Raw genomic sequence first — 15,154 nt, 5'->3', positions numbered from 1 at the left:
GAAGAGGGATTTCTTAAGAGGTGTGGGGTGCATTATAGGCTCCTCCACCTGGAAAGAACTAGAAAGGTCATCTCAGTTGGGTCACTACATTTATTCAAACAGTATGTATCCTCCTGAGTTCACTAAGGGGCTGTGTGCCCTGTAAGAGCTGTTCTTGGTTTCTTCTGTTTACTACTGCATCCCAGGTTGAACTTGGGAGATGGGAGGGGAGGTCTGGAGTCACCCCAAGATTCCAACAATAGAATGAGCACATGTAGAAAAGTACTTGTTATTTGCAAAGGCTCACAAATACTGTTTTTAAAAATTGTGTTGTCTCTATTTAGAGAAAGGTGGAAAAGTAAGGGAAACCTTACTGAACACCTACTATGGATAACTCTTGGGCTTTCATCCAAGGGGTTTTCATAGAGGCAGAGAATCGGAGCTATCATTTTCTGGGGCCACAGTGACCACTGAAGACTTGAAGAACTCTGCAGCTCAAAAAGAATTAGAGAGAGGGCTTAACGCATTGTTTGTGAACTTTGTGCTTTTTTGTGAAAAGGCAGCTTAAATTAGTGAAGTGGGCTGGGTGGGGACTGTGGCAAAATGAATAGCACATGTCCAATTGAGAGGGGAGGAAAGGGCCTCCTTTGTACTAGGCGTTGGTTCCAGTAGGAGTATACATCCAGTGAGGCCAGATCTTGAGATGTTTCAGGACAAGCCAGAAAGTTGGTATTTATGTAAAATATCCTGATTTGATATGTTGGTGACCAATTGAAACAATTGATACAGTTGACAAAATAAAACATGCTTGCAGATAGGGTCCTTCCTGCCAATTTTTTGTCTCCACACTAATGAAATTCAGGCTGCCCCACAGCAGTCTACTCTGTAATGGAAATTCTTCTCTGCCTTTAAAAAATATTATTTTCCATGGAATTTAAAGACCGATTTTCATGAGTTTGGGGGCAGAAAAGCTAGTCACATACACAGTGTGACACTGAGGCTCTTTTTTATTGCTTGTGGCATATGGTTGTCACCCCAGTTCCCTGAGAGCCCTAACTTCTCAACCCTGCATAGTGTGTGTCACTGTGCTGGTCATAGAGAGGGCATATGTGAAGTATGTTAATGAAATAAATGTGGATTTCCTCTAAGTCCAACTAAATGGGGAACTGGAGGATTTAGAGTGGGTGAAAATGACCTAAATTGTTGGCAGTCAAATATTTCTGCCTTCTTTGTCTCCAATTCTCTGAAGCTTGCATTAGGTATCTATGGCTGGGTAACAAATTACTTCAAAACTTAGGTGCCTAAAAGAACAAACATGTGTTATCTTACACTTTCTGTGTGGTCAGGAATCCAGGTACCTCTTAGCTAAGTACTTATTCCTTAAGGCCTCTCATAAGGCTGCAAACAAGGTATTGGCTGGGGCTGTGGTCTCATCTGAAGGATAGACCCCAAACTCACTCACATGGTTGTTGGTAGGACTCAGTTCCTCGTGGACCTTTGGACGGAGGGTTCTTTGTTTCCTATTGATCAGGGGTCTCCTTCAGCTCTTTGCCATGTGGGCCTCTCCGTAGGGCAGCTCCTCAAAGGGGGAATTGGTTTCCATTAGAACAAGTAAGCAAGGGAGAAGGTAAAGAAGTGCAAGACAGAAACGAAAGTCTTTTTCTTAACCTAATCTCAGAAGTCATATATTTTTTCCATATTCTATTTATTGAAGGAGACTCACTAGATCCACCTCACACTTTAAGGAAGGGAATTCTGCAAGTCACAGGACTGTCATAGCAACAGAACCATGAGGACTGATACCTTGATCCTTTCTTTCTGCTTATTTCTTAGCCTTCCTTTCTAACCTAGAATTGCTATGGGGTCCTGGGAGTTTTCATACAATCTCTTTCCAAAAAATTCTGGGAATTGTAGGCATTTTTTTCCTTTTCATTCAACTCAATTCCATATGAAAAAAAAAAAAAATCAGAGAGGCAAATACATTTTAGAACTGAAATTCCAGTAGGTTTTTGGGGGAGACATGAGATGGATCATGTTGATGAGTAGGTATAGTGGATTCTGAGTCAATCAAGCTGGCAAGTTTTTCTGTCTGGTGTCCAGATCAGATGATCTTGGTCCTGTAGTGTCTGAGCATCTGAGAAGTGGAAGACAATGTGGTTACAGTGTTTTCTCTGTTATATCTTAGGCATCGGGCAGTGGAACGGGCAAACTTAAGTAAAGCTGGGATCAGAACCCCAGGTAGAATCTCTGTTGGAGAAACTCAGTAGATCTGAACAGAGAGTAAGCCCAGGAATCTGTGTCAAGAGATGTGAATTTATGAATCTGATGTTATTCCAAAAGGCAAGAGAGTAGGAGCACCACTGGCTGAGGTGAACACCAGTACTAGTATCCAGACAGTTTTTTTGGGCAGGAATGATACCTTAATTATTGGGGGTCCAAGGGACAGGCCATCAGTAAAAATAGGCAGAAAGCTGGCTTTGGATGGCCTGGCAGGGACTGAATTAGAGGTCAGGGGCAGGGCATCCCAGCTGCTAATGAGACTGGGCTTCAAGGAAGGCTCCCTGGGGAGACTGGGAAACAAGCCTGAATCTCAATCATTGAAGATGACTACACAAAACAGAGAAGCAGCTTAGGAGAAAACTAGGGCTTATGACAGAGGTTTGGTCAAGAAATAGGTAAGAACCTGATTACTGGGGAACAAGATAGCCATAGTTAAGCTGGACCAGTAGCAAGACAACAGAGTAGATAAAAAGTTGACCACTGCCAGAAACCAAGATTGGTCTCAGAGTTTGGCGTAGGACTGAGACTACTGGTTGAGATCAGGCAGCCTCACTTGCCAGGGGAAGAGTCATGCAGGAATCCAGAGCCAGGACGGACATTAAACCCTGGCGACCTTGTGACCAATTGCACTCCATGCCCTCTGATACCTCATGGGAAAACCAGACAAATTCTGCTCTGAGGGGCAATTAGGTTTCACGATTTCCTTCCCCAGTCGAACATCAGCATGAAATTGCAGGCTTGGCTTCCAAGTTCCCATCTGCCTCTGTTCCCTTTCCCTCTTGTGAGGCAGGGTGAGAAAGAGGACACAACAGGACAGAGTGAGAGGGGTGGAATGGGGAAATGGGTGTGATAGACATGGTCCTCTCTACCTCTTCACAAGCTACTCCCCCAGCTCTGGAATATTCTTCCCCCCTTTCTGCCAAGCCACACTCTCCACAGGATGCAAATATTTAACTCTACTTTTGGCTTTCCCAGAAATCTTCCCAAATCTTCTCTTTTCCTCCACCTCCTTCACCTCTTCCACACCACTCGCGGCCCCCTGTCGACATCTGGCTTTTACTCCTGATGTTTCTAATTATGCAAGTTAATTCGTTTCCTTTCATATTTTCCCAACCTGCCTGTATTTTCCTACCCTGTCCCTCACCACCATGGGATGGAATACTCCCCCTAGATAGGGTCATGGTTTTTCCTTCTTAAGTAAACCGCCAGTGCCTAAGCTGGGCTCAGCCCACAGTAAATTCTCCAATAACACAGTTTAATGGACTCCCTGGTTGAAGGGGGAAGAAAACAAAACAAAACAAAACAAAAACCAAAGTGCTTTTCTGGATCTCTTCTATCTGCTTGATTTGCATTAAATTTCTGGGCACAGGAATTTCTGCAGATTTGCAGCATTTACTGTCCCCTCCCCACTCCTATAACCCTTGTGCTTTATCATAGCAACCAAATTAGGAGTGGCTTGAGGCTGGTGGTCAGAACACAAATGTTTTCTACTGCTCAGAGAAACCAGCACAGTATGGGCATCCCCTAATTGCTGAAGAAGTCCTTGCTGAATACAAAGGAATTTTCCTGAAGTGAATGCCTTGCGCCTATCTTTAGGACTGGACTTTCATGATAAAAGAATCAGGAGATGTGGCTGAATTTTCCACTATTTAACTCACTATGTGGAGGTCATGTTGAAACAACCTTTAAGAACGTAATGACCTGTAAAAAAATCCATCTCCGAAGTCAGAGTTGGTCACGAGTCTGTGGGTGGACGACTGCTTACATTATACACTTTCCTCTGTTCTTCCCAGGGCGAGGAAAGATTTTGGGGGACAATGTGACTCTGGTTATCTACGAAGCTGAATTATGAAACTGGCCCTTTTGAATTATACCTCTTGCAAATAAATTGATTTTTCCTAGAATGAATTGAAATGACTGAAGCGTGCCAAAGCAACCAGTGATATTTTCTCATGTGGGTCAGGGATTCTTGAAGAACACCTCACACCAGTCCTCAAAATCTTTTCCAAGATCCTCTAAGGAACTGCTGATCTGACAATGGGGGTGGGGTGGGGGGGGTGGGGGGTGGGCAGTGAACATGGGGAGGTCTTGATATATCTGAATGCACCTGGCTTTAGCATGAAGCTCACACGCCAGCTTTGTGGATTGAACAGATGAAGTATTTTGGAGAAGTGGAAGCACTGAGAGTCACCAGAAATGCCATCCCTGGCTTCTGTCCCACCTGAGTGCCTTACCCTTTCATGTGAGCAAGACATCAAGTCCTGCTGTTTGAGTTGGCTCTGCCCTGCTCCATGATTTCAGTTCCTTGTCTCCGTCCTCCGATGTGTGGGCTCATTTCCGTCCTTGGAGCACTATTGTTTTTCTGACTTGAACAGTCATCCAGAAAACCTCAGTAATAGGGCCTTTGTATCATTATTTGCTTTTCTAATTATATATGTCTTTCCCCTCCCCAATACTTGAAAACATCCAATTCCAATTGAAGTAACTGCAGGGGGAAAAGCAAGAGCAAAAACAAACCGCTTCACTCCTCTGGGTGGAAACATGCAATTGCACCAAGAGGGGTAAGGAAAAAGTGGCTCATATTTGGAGAAAGAAGTTGGAATAAGGGAGTGAGAGCAGACGGGCTACTTTGGTATCTGACGCAAGGGATAGGAGAAAGTAGCCCAGTGTGTTAGTTGGAAAAGTAAGGCTGTGAGGCCAGGCTGAGGAAAGGCCTTGGCGTGGAGTCACAAATGTCTGGACGGGCTGGGATCCTCTTCTGGGACTTTTGATTTACTCTCTCGCCCCTACTCCTATAATATTGTGCTTTATCACAGCAACTGAATCCCAGTACTTTTGGGATTCTTGAAATGGTAGTAGCTGCTCTTGGAATGTGCCCTGCCGTGCTGTCCCAGAGGCAGGCTGGGACATGAAAAAACTAGCTTTGGTGATGAATCTGAATTGAGGGTTGACATATATTCCCAGTCACAATGAGATTAGGCAAGATGATGCAGAGAGAGTCCAAGTGGGCAACTCAGTGGAAGCTTTACCCATAACAATGATGGAAAACCCAAGCTGTGCTATGCAGGTGGCCCTACTCAGAGCTCCAGGCCCTGCCCTAGAAAAACTCTGTTATATTCCAGAGTGGACACCTGTTGTTCTTACCTCCCAGTAATCATCTTCCTACTTTTACTGGTATATTACCCTTATTTTCCTTTGAGAAACCATTCCTCTCACATTCTCAGGTTATGTAAAGTCTAGGTAAGGTCATACAATTCATAGCTGGCCAATCAGCACATCCCATGATGCTGGCTATACTAATTGGCTCAGGGATAGTTAAAGTACACAGGTGTGTCGATAGCAAATTTGGCCTTGGAGTTTTGATGATGGGGATAAAAAGATTCCTGAAGATATTGTTTAAGCACTTGGTTCGAGCCACACCTGAACTTTTCAATGACATGACTCAGTGAATGACCTTATTCATTTAAGTCAGTTTGAGTTGAGTTTTTGTCTCTGGCACCTGAAAGAGTGATATATGTTCATATTAAATACAAGCCAATGATATAGTCTATTCCCTTTTCCAAGCTGGTTCTCCTTCTCTCACGTAGCACGGAACAGACAGTAAGTGCTCCATACCTGTTAGACGCACAAAAGAGCCAATGAACAAGAAGTAGAAGACATGGCAGCTAATGGATGAACTATAATTGCCTTGGTTCCACTGACTTTATTTGGCTGTGGTCTAGGAAGTGGAATCCAAGTCCTTTTAAACCCCAATTTAATTGTGGCTCCAGAGGGAGAGTTTCAGGTCTTAACCAATCTCCAGCGGGCTTAAGGGAGAGTGGGTGGTCCCTGTAAGCCCTCTGTGGGAATCCCCTTTGAATATTGGTTTCAGAATGTACAGCCAAACAGGCAATTGGATTAAAGAGGGCCAATAGTTTTCTCTGAAGGCTACTGAAGACACTGGATAGAAGCAATTCATGCCAAAACATTTTTACTCTCATCTTTCAGAGACTAAGTTGACACCACAACCAATGATCCCCAGGCTGAGAGGAATGGGTGGCCTTGGCTGTGATTTTTGGACCATTGCACATTTCAAGATTACTGTGTTGTTCAGATTAACCTGTTGGAATGCACCTTTCCTCGACGACATTTCCTTGAACTCTGAATAAGAGCAGTGCAGGAGGATCCCCAACTTCAAGATTGGCTGTATTTCAAACGTCATCTCTAAGTCTGGATGTTTCCACAAGATAACAAATTCCAAGATATGCTAAGGTCCAATACTATAAATAGTTATTAGTTTCATAGATAATGCATTGCTTCTCGATGAAGCCTTCTTTGATTATCTTAATCAAGAGTAACTTTTTTCCTCTTATATGTCACATAAATGTCATGAGGTTTTTAAAATTTTATTTCTTCATTTAAAAAATCTTCTACTCAAGTAATTGTACTATCTGGGAGTGTTTAGCTTATTTATGTGATTATATGTTAACAAATGGAAGCAGAGGCTACAAGTTGCACATTGTTCTATTTCTCAACATTGTTTTCAGTGTGTCTTATATAGTAGGTGCTTAATAAACATTTATTCAGTAAATACCCAATGTCCCACCATTTACATCTTTTACCCTCTTGTGGAAAACATGGTTCCTGAGTTCCAGTTTGTGGTTTGGAAATGAATTGCCTCTCTTCAATCTAAGCAGTTCATCCCCAACGTTCATCCAATGAATAATTACTGGGTATTTTTCTAAGCATCATGTACTATTTTAGGACCTGGGAACCCAAAAGTGAATAAGAGATATGTGGTCCTTGCTTTCAAAGTAGTTGTAATTTCAAATCATAGAACAGTGGACCACAGGCTCAGGTCTCTCCTACTCCGATTGAACTGATCCCCAGGTTTTCCCTTGTGCAAGTTATCACACTGAGCGAAGGAGGACGGTCTCAGCAGTTCTCTCATATCATCATCGTTGGCTCTCAGCCAAGCTTCTGCCTCCCCTGAAAGCTTCTCCAACATTCCTCAGAGGCTCCATAAGGCCTTCACCAAGAATCAACATTAGAAGCTACCTGTTTTCCCTGTTTACCTATTTTCTCATTTTTTTGTGAATGCTTACTTCTAACCTTTCTAAATAGAAAGTCATTGTTAATCTTGCCCCCTAGGCAGCTGACACAGAGAGTATCCACCGGGGGTGGGGGGTGGGGGGGAATCAGGACACGTCAGTGAGGATCCCAGGAGCTCTATATCCTGGGTGGACATAGGATGTTTCCTTAAAGGAGTGGCTATTAAGACTGGCTCACTTCAGGCAAGAGTGAGGCTGACCTTACAAGCAGCCTCAGATCTCCTCTGTGCCTAGAATTCTGACTACCATCATTGCCAGACAGGGCTCCATTTGCATTCTCCTAAGCCTCTCTCCTTTTTATCGCAGTGTTGTCCTCTCCTCCCCAGGCATAGAGAATAGCCCATTGTTTCCTGAACCTACTCAGCAACCCTGCTGGGTTAAATAGTGTTCCCCCCAATTTCATGTCTACCCAGAACCTGTGAATGTGACTTTATGGGAAATAAGGCTTTTTCAGATATAATCAAGTCAAGATGAGGTCACACTGGTTTAGGTTGGGCCCTAATCCAATGACTGGTGTCCTTATAAGAAGAGGGAAATTTGGACCCAGAGGCCCACAGAGGGAAGAAGGCCATGTGAAGACGGAGGCAGAGATTGGAGTCATGCTGTCACAGCCAAGGAACACCACAGATTGCCAGCAAATACCAGAAGCTGGGAAGAAGCAAGGAAAGATCCTCCCCTAGAGTTTTCAGAAAGAGCATGGCCCTGCTACAAGCTTAGTTTTTAACTTCTAGCTTCCAGGGCTGTGATAAAATAAATTTCTGTTGTTTTAAGCCACTTAGTTTGTGGAAATGTGTTATGGCAGCCCTAGGAAACTAACACAGCAACCAATTATTCATTTCCACAAAACTCTAGCACAGGAGGAGTGGACGATGGGGATCAGAGGGCATTTGACTTCATTCTAGCTGACTTTCTTTGTCTGCTCCTCAGTTTCTGCTATGCATTAAACTGATGGTAGAGAATGAGTTTTAGGATTTTAGAGGCACTGTAGAATTGTCTATCATCTGAAAGGTCATGGGCTATTGGTACATTGGGACTCTTAGAAGTCAGGCTGAAATGGTCAAATAAATATTTTATTTTATATATACATAAAATATATATGTGTATATATACCTATATATACACACACACATACGCATACATAATCTCCTATTTGTTCTGTTTCTCTGAAGAATCCTGACTAATAAACTATTATTGTATGTAATAGTATATATAATATACATATAGCAGAGGTTTGTTACATAATATATTTTATATATGTATTATGTGTATATAGCAAAGATTTATTATAAGGACTTGGCTCATGTGATTACGGAGGCTGCAGCAGGCAAGGAGTGGACCCAGGAGGACTGATGGTTTAGTTCCAGTCCAAATCTGAAGGCCTGAGGACCACGAGAGCTGATGGTATAAATTCTAGGCTGAAAGCCGGCACATTCAAGACCCAGAAGAGCCAATGTTTCCATACTAGTCTGAAAGCTGGAAGAGACCAATGGCCCAGTTCAAGAAGGCGGGAGGAATTCCCTCTCAATCAGCCTTTCTTTTCTATTCAGGTCTTCATTTTATTGGATGAGACCCACCCACATGAGGGAGTGCAATCTGCTTTGTTAGGTCTCCAGCTCAAGTGTTAATGTCATCTGGAAACATCCTCACAGACTCACTCAGAATGATGTTTGGCCAAGTGTCTGAGCACCCCACAGCAGTTCAATTGAGTTGACAGATAAAATTAACCATCACAGCAACACGTACATACAAGATCAGATCCATGTTGACTTTGGGTGAACATCTTCAAAAGCATGTGATTATCTTAATCAGGACCAAGGCTCAAAAACATAACTTTCCTCAGTGGCTTAGCCTGGGATCCTTGGGCAATGTGAGACAAATACTTGAGTACAGGGAGTTTCTTTGAGAGTGTTACCTTAGGGAGCAGGAGAACAGGGCAGGGAAGTGAGACATGGAAGGATGGAAAGCAGTTCAAGCATGTGTTAAGGAGTTGGCCACCACTACAGGCCACTAGTGCTTGATGCTGCTGAGACATTTTGAAGAATCTTGTACAATGTGTCTCACAAGGACCTTCTAGGGGACAAAGTAGAGAAGAATTATTTCAACTCCCATTCCTTTTTGGTCAAAGGCAGCCCTGCATGCATTAACTTTCCTGCACTTCCGGTGTGTCTATGCTCCAAGGAAACACAGGTTTGCCATTGCCCCACCCCCAAAGTGCCAGAACAGGATGCGAGCGGCAGGAAGCACAGGGCTGGGGCAACTGTGTCCACACAAAGCCTTTATGTTGCTGATCAGCACAGCAATGGCTGGAGAAAGAGGTGGGGCCAAGTAGAGGTCAGGCGGATCTTTCTTAAAGTGGCTTTTGGAATGATATGCCACAAATGCCTAATGTACTTGGGGTCACTGACGTAAACATGTGTCATTTTTGTGTGGCTTCCTTTTTCTTTTCGGTAAGACTGTTATAAGGCCACGTCTACCTCTTGGTATAGCAGCTGAAAGCATCAACACCCTAGAAACTAAGTAGGCTGGGAAAATAAAAGAGAGCATTTGGGCCTATGTGCAGATGTCAGAGGAGAACCTACCCCAGGCCTAGCTGTAACAAATAAGAAAGGTGCCAAGATATCCTTCTGGTGCCAGAAATACAACCAGGTCTCAGGTAGAACAGGGAAGAAAATCCGTCCTCTCCCCTGGGTGTCCTGCTCAGTTACTTCATTTTCTGTTGTTTCCTGATAGGGTTTCTCTGCTAACTCATCTCACAGGAGAAGCCCCCTGCCCCACGTACAGGATTGCCTGGCTTAAGTCTAGAACCCAGCACTATCTTCCCTCTGTAGCTCTTAACACTAGCTCCTGATACAAAGCTTCAGATTGGTCCACCTATGACTTTGAGTTAAGCTACAAGTCTCTCTCGAGCTCATGGATGGACTGCCCTTGGGTCAAGGATCCATTCTGACCCAGTCTGTTATGTTGGGAGTGGGGTCAGAAGGCATAAGGCACGGGCGCTTAGAGAATAGAGGCTAAGAGTAGAGATTCCCTCAGAAAAGAGGTCACAGAGACAAAAGGGAATATTCAAGTAAAGTATTTGTAGCTGAATATCATGGTTTGACTGGAAGTCAAGAGATTTGAGTTCAAGATCTGATTTTATCACATGCCTCTCTGAACCCCAGGCAATGAGGTAAATTTCCCAATCTTCAAATCCCTCACATTAAAAAAAATAAATAAATAAGGGACATGGGTCTGCAAATCTCCAAAACCCCTTCCATCTCTAGGATCTGCAGGACTCACCCAGAACCAAACTCATCTCCTCACAGTGGAGGCAGAACTGTGTGGTCGCAATTTTGGCCTCTCTTAGGCAAGAGGTATTATCAGAAGCCCTGTGCAGGTCCAGAGAAATCATCTTTCCCCAGGAGAGCTGCCTCATAAAAACCCGCCAGAAGCTTCTCATCCACTTCTCCATGACTCAGAAGACCTCATTCTTTTCTTCTTTCTTCCTCCTTAGCAGCATAAACAAGGTGCAGATCGCAGGAAGACTTCAGGATATTCCAGCTTAAATTCAAGTGCCCTCAGCTTTGAAACTCACTCTGAAGAAAATGGACATATTTGTTCTTTTTAACAGTTGCTCCCATTTTGGCCATCAGTGAAGGTAAGTTCATAGAATGGAGGCCTCTTGAAAGAGGTGGGAGTCATGGCATTACCGGGAAAACCTGACATTGAAGAAATCATTATCATTGTGTTCAGACTGTAAGTTTACTCCTCAATTATTTCAGTTTGGAATGGGCCCTTCTCCCATTCTGCTATTGCTGAAGAAAGTCTTGATGAGGTTGTAGGACTCAACAAAACATTTTTCTTGAGAAATTCTCTCCTTTAGGTAACAGCAGCATAGATGTCATCTTGCTTCACTGTCTGACCTCAATAAGAACAGCACATCTCTCAGCTTAAAAGCAGGAGTTGACCCTTTTCCTGGAAAAGATATTCCCTTGGTCACTTGAGGCTAACATCTAAGTCATGTAAACCCCATCACGCAGAAGGCCATAACCTTGTTTTGCCATTGATTCAGGTCATACTTTCTTTTTCTGATCTTTCTTAAAGTGGAGGAACCTTTTATTATACTCTTTACAAAAATGCTCAAGTCTAGAATTACAGTGTTCTCTGGTTTCTAAGCCAGGGCTACAGACATCTGCAGCTACCAGAGTCGACATGTCTCTCAGCCATCCCTGCTGTTCCTAGCACTGTTCTTTAAGCTTCTTAGGTACTTCATGACAAGGAATTAAATGAGTAAAAATTCCTCTTCTAGAAAACTCAACCTTTAGGGAGGGGGCTTAATTTACTGTATCTGCTGTGAGTTCCAGGTGGTACACGCTCCCTCCCACTAATATTTCCAGGAGGACCAGCTGGCCCTGCAAAGGTCTGCATGCACAATGGACACTTCCTTCAATGGTCTGTTGTTTGCTGAGTTCCTGTCTCCAGGGCTTTCTGGGAAAAGGTGGTCATAAGTCACAGGGGTCTCTGTGAATGGTACCAGCCACACAAGGCCTCACGTTGTCCCTGACTTTCCCACCGTAAGTTCTAAAATAAGAGGAAAAGCTGCCAGGAAATAGGTCTGATGCGCTGTCTGACTAAGCAGAGGGCCAGGAATTGATGGTGAGGTGACAGAGGGCAGTCAGCATTGTCTCTGTTTCTGCTCCACCCTGCAGTTCTAGCTGAAAGGACAATATCGTCCCTGGAAAAGCAAAGTATAAGACTTGGGAGGGTCCTGAGGATCAAGTTCATCTTCAAGTTCATTTTACTAATGACTCTGAAGCCTCCCAAAATTTGTGTCCATGGCAGATCCTGGTTTGCAGTTCAGGTCCAACTTGGGTATGAAGTTCTCTTAGATCACATTGCCCTCCCTGTGACACCTGCTCCCAAAGAAGAAGGAAGGCAGGACACACAAAGCAGCTTCAGGAAGACTCTTTCTAGCTGCTGACTCTTAGTTGACGATGATCAGCCTGAAGCTTTGTCCCAGATGTGTACTGTTAAATGTCTGTAGGTCCACAAGGCTAAGACAAAGTTTGGGAGCCATTTCCTCCGCTCTTTCTACCACTCTCCCTTCCTCCACCCTCATCATCTTTTTCCAGGCATTGGTCTATTCCAGTGTGGAGGGAAGTAAATCCTGGTGGTAGGGGCATTGCAATTGTGTATGAAGGACTCTAGGACAATTTTGCCTATTTCACAATTCTGTTAAACACAGAACATAACTTTCACTCTAATTTGTACTCTCCCTTCCCTACCTCCCCCATGTTTGCCAGTGCCGAGGAATTGATTTTATTATACCTCATGCCTTTTTGTTTTCCCTTGTGACATGGACCTTATCCCCAAGGAAAGCCTTAAGTAGCCTTTGCTTTTCCAAACTGTGCCAAGGAGAGTAAAGAAAGGCTAGCAAGTATAAGAAGGAAACTTTAATGAAAATAGGGTAGGGTTGGAGATAGCATCCAGTGCAATTTCATACTCTACTGAGGAAGACACTGAGACCCTGAGATGTCATCCAAATTCTGATCTATTTAGCAGAGTTTAGTAGTTAGCTTCACACACAGAATGAAGTATTTTAGAGGTAAAGAGTCTTCTCAGGAGCTTCCCTGGTGGTCCAGTGGTTAACACTTCGCTTTCCAATGCAAGGGGTGGGTTTGATCCCTGGTTGGGGAGCTAAGATCCCACATGGCTTGTGGCCAAAAAAACAAAACATAAAACAGAAGCAATATATTGTAACAAATTCAATGAAGACTTTAAAAATGGTCCACATCAAAAAAAATCTTAAAAAAAAATTAAACTGTTTATTAAAAAAAAAAGAGGCTGAGAAGAGAAGGTGGAATATTAGGTGGCTATTTTCATATTTTGAAAAATTCTAAAAGCCTTTCTCATTTTTCCTGATATCATGCTTTAGAGTTACTTTTTATATCACAAACATGCTGTAGTGAAAACCAGGTGGATGATGCCAAGAAAATGAAAAGTTATTATTCTTAATGTGCTTTAGTTTGAAAATATAATTACATGGGGTTTTTCTTTGGTGGAGGTATGGTGAGGGCCATCCTAAGAGTTGCCATGTGAATGCATTGCTCCCAGCTGAGAAAGAACCATTAATTTCTGTGACATGTCAACATCACTCTGAAAAGAAAGTAGTAGTCCATGGGGCTGGCATTGCTATCAAAAAGAAGGTCCTGGCAGCTCCTGGTTCACTTGGTCAAGATTTTCCCAGTTGGCGTTTGGGCATCTTTCTAGCTCTGAGTCCCTCAGCGGTGTTGAACACCTAATTTGGCCACCTGTCTGAGATGACTATGTCTGTTTTGAAGTGGAAAATCAATTTATTATTTTACCTGAAGAAATGGAGGTACCAAGCAAGCCAATATTTCTGTCTTGGCATAACTAGGACGTATTTAATAGTTTATGATGTGGCCAGCTAGAAAATAGCCATTATAGGGAATGCAAAGACATATAAAGTGTCTTACGAAAAAAGCTAGACAGAAGAGCAGATGAAGAAGTTAAAAGTACAAGAATTGAATGGTAATCATGGTAACATAATCATTTGAAGAATGACACGAGAAAATAGAAAATAAAGGCGACATTGCAGGGAACTGTAGAGGGCTAGATGTTCATGGAGAAAGTGAGGTTTGGGCTGAGTCTTTGAAAATAAGTAGACCACTGATAATTGTAGTTGCAGGGCATGAGAGGAGTGAAAGGTGAAGGGAAAAGTAATTGCTCTGCAGTGTAAGACTGAGCTTGATAAATAAGTGGCCTGATCCTTACTAAGGAAGCTGAACATTTCATCTTCCATCCCTGCAGAACTAGAGTCTCATCTGAAGAATTGAGAGAGAAACACATCAGCTTGCAGACTCAATCACCAGCCACTGTGAGGTTAAAACAAAAACCCTTCCCAAGGCAAACCAATGTAATGATAAAAACGGGGCCATCACTCCGGCCCCCTATCCTTCTGACCTATTTTCTGGCTTTCCAGCAATTCAGGAACTCGCTCAAATTGGGAAGTTTGGAGACCTGTGCCTGCAGGCTGGCCTGGCACAGACATTTAAAGAAAGATTCTACCTAGAATGCAGGGCAGAGTGGGCTGGTCCCCTAAGGGCAGGGGGTGCTTCTCAACAGACTATAAATGAATGGAAGAGGCTCCAAAAAGTCTCTAGTAAAGATGGATGGGGGGGAAGGGGCTTGGGCACTGAATGTCATTAATCCTTCATCTTTTCCTCTAAGGCCAGGGTCAGTGGCCCAAATAAACATGGTGCCCCACAGAGATGGTCCTGCAGCCAAATGGCTCTCAGAGGCTTGAGTCACCTGGACAGGCCTGGCAGAAATGCAGGACAACCCAGCCCTTCCCTAATGGGCTTTCCAGAGTTGATCCATCATTCTGCCCAGAGAAGGAGAGAATGAAAAATAGATCAGGTGCCACAGGACCGTGACCTCTGCTTCCTTGGAAATGGAAGCAGGTGAAGGAGAGAATGACACGGCTGGGGGCCCTGGGGGATGCTGGCAGCAACGCATTCCCGGGTTCAATTGAGAAGGCTGAGATGCTGGCCTGGAGGAAAACTGGCACTGACTGCCTCCAGGCAGGGCTCTTTCTGGGCACTGGGCAAGGCCCGTGGCTTTGGGAGCTGCCCTGGGCTGGCAGCGGTGCCAGCACTCCATTCACCCTGTGAAATGTATTAATTAGTTAGTGGTTTTGGCCCAGAGAAGGTTGCCGTGGCTTCGGATGAGCTTAGCAGAAAAGAGGCAAGTCCATCTACAGGCGCCTCGGAAAAATCTCAGGCTCCTGTGTGCTGAGAACAGCT

Source organism: Hippopotamus amphibius, chromosome 8 (assembly GCF_030028045.1).
Source record: "Hippopotamus amphibius kiboko isolate mHipAmp2 chromosome 8, mHipAmp2.hap2, whole genome shotgun sequence".
Classification (NCBI taxonomy): domain Eukaryota; kingdom Metazoa; phylum Chordata; class Mammalia; order Artiodactyla; family Hippopotamidae; genus Hippopotamus; species Hippopotamus amphibius.
The sequence above is the reverse complement of the archived record's forward strand: the minus strand, read 5'-3'. Positions refer to the sequence as shown.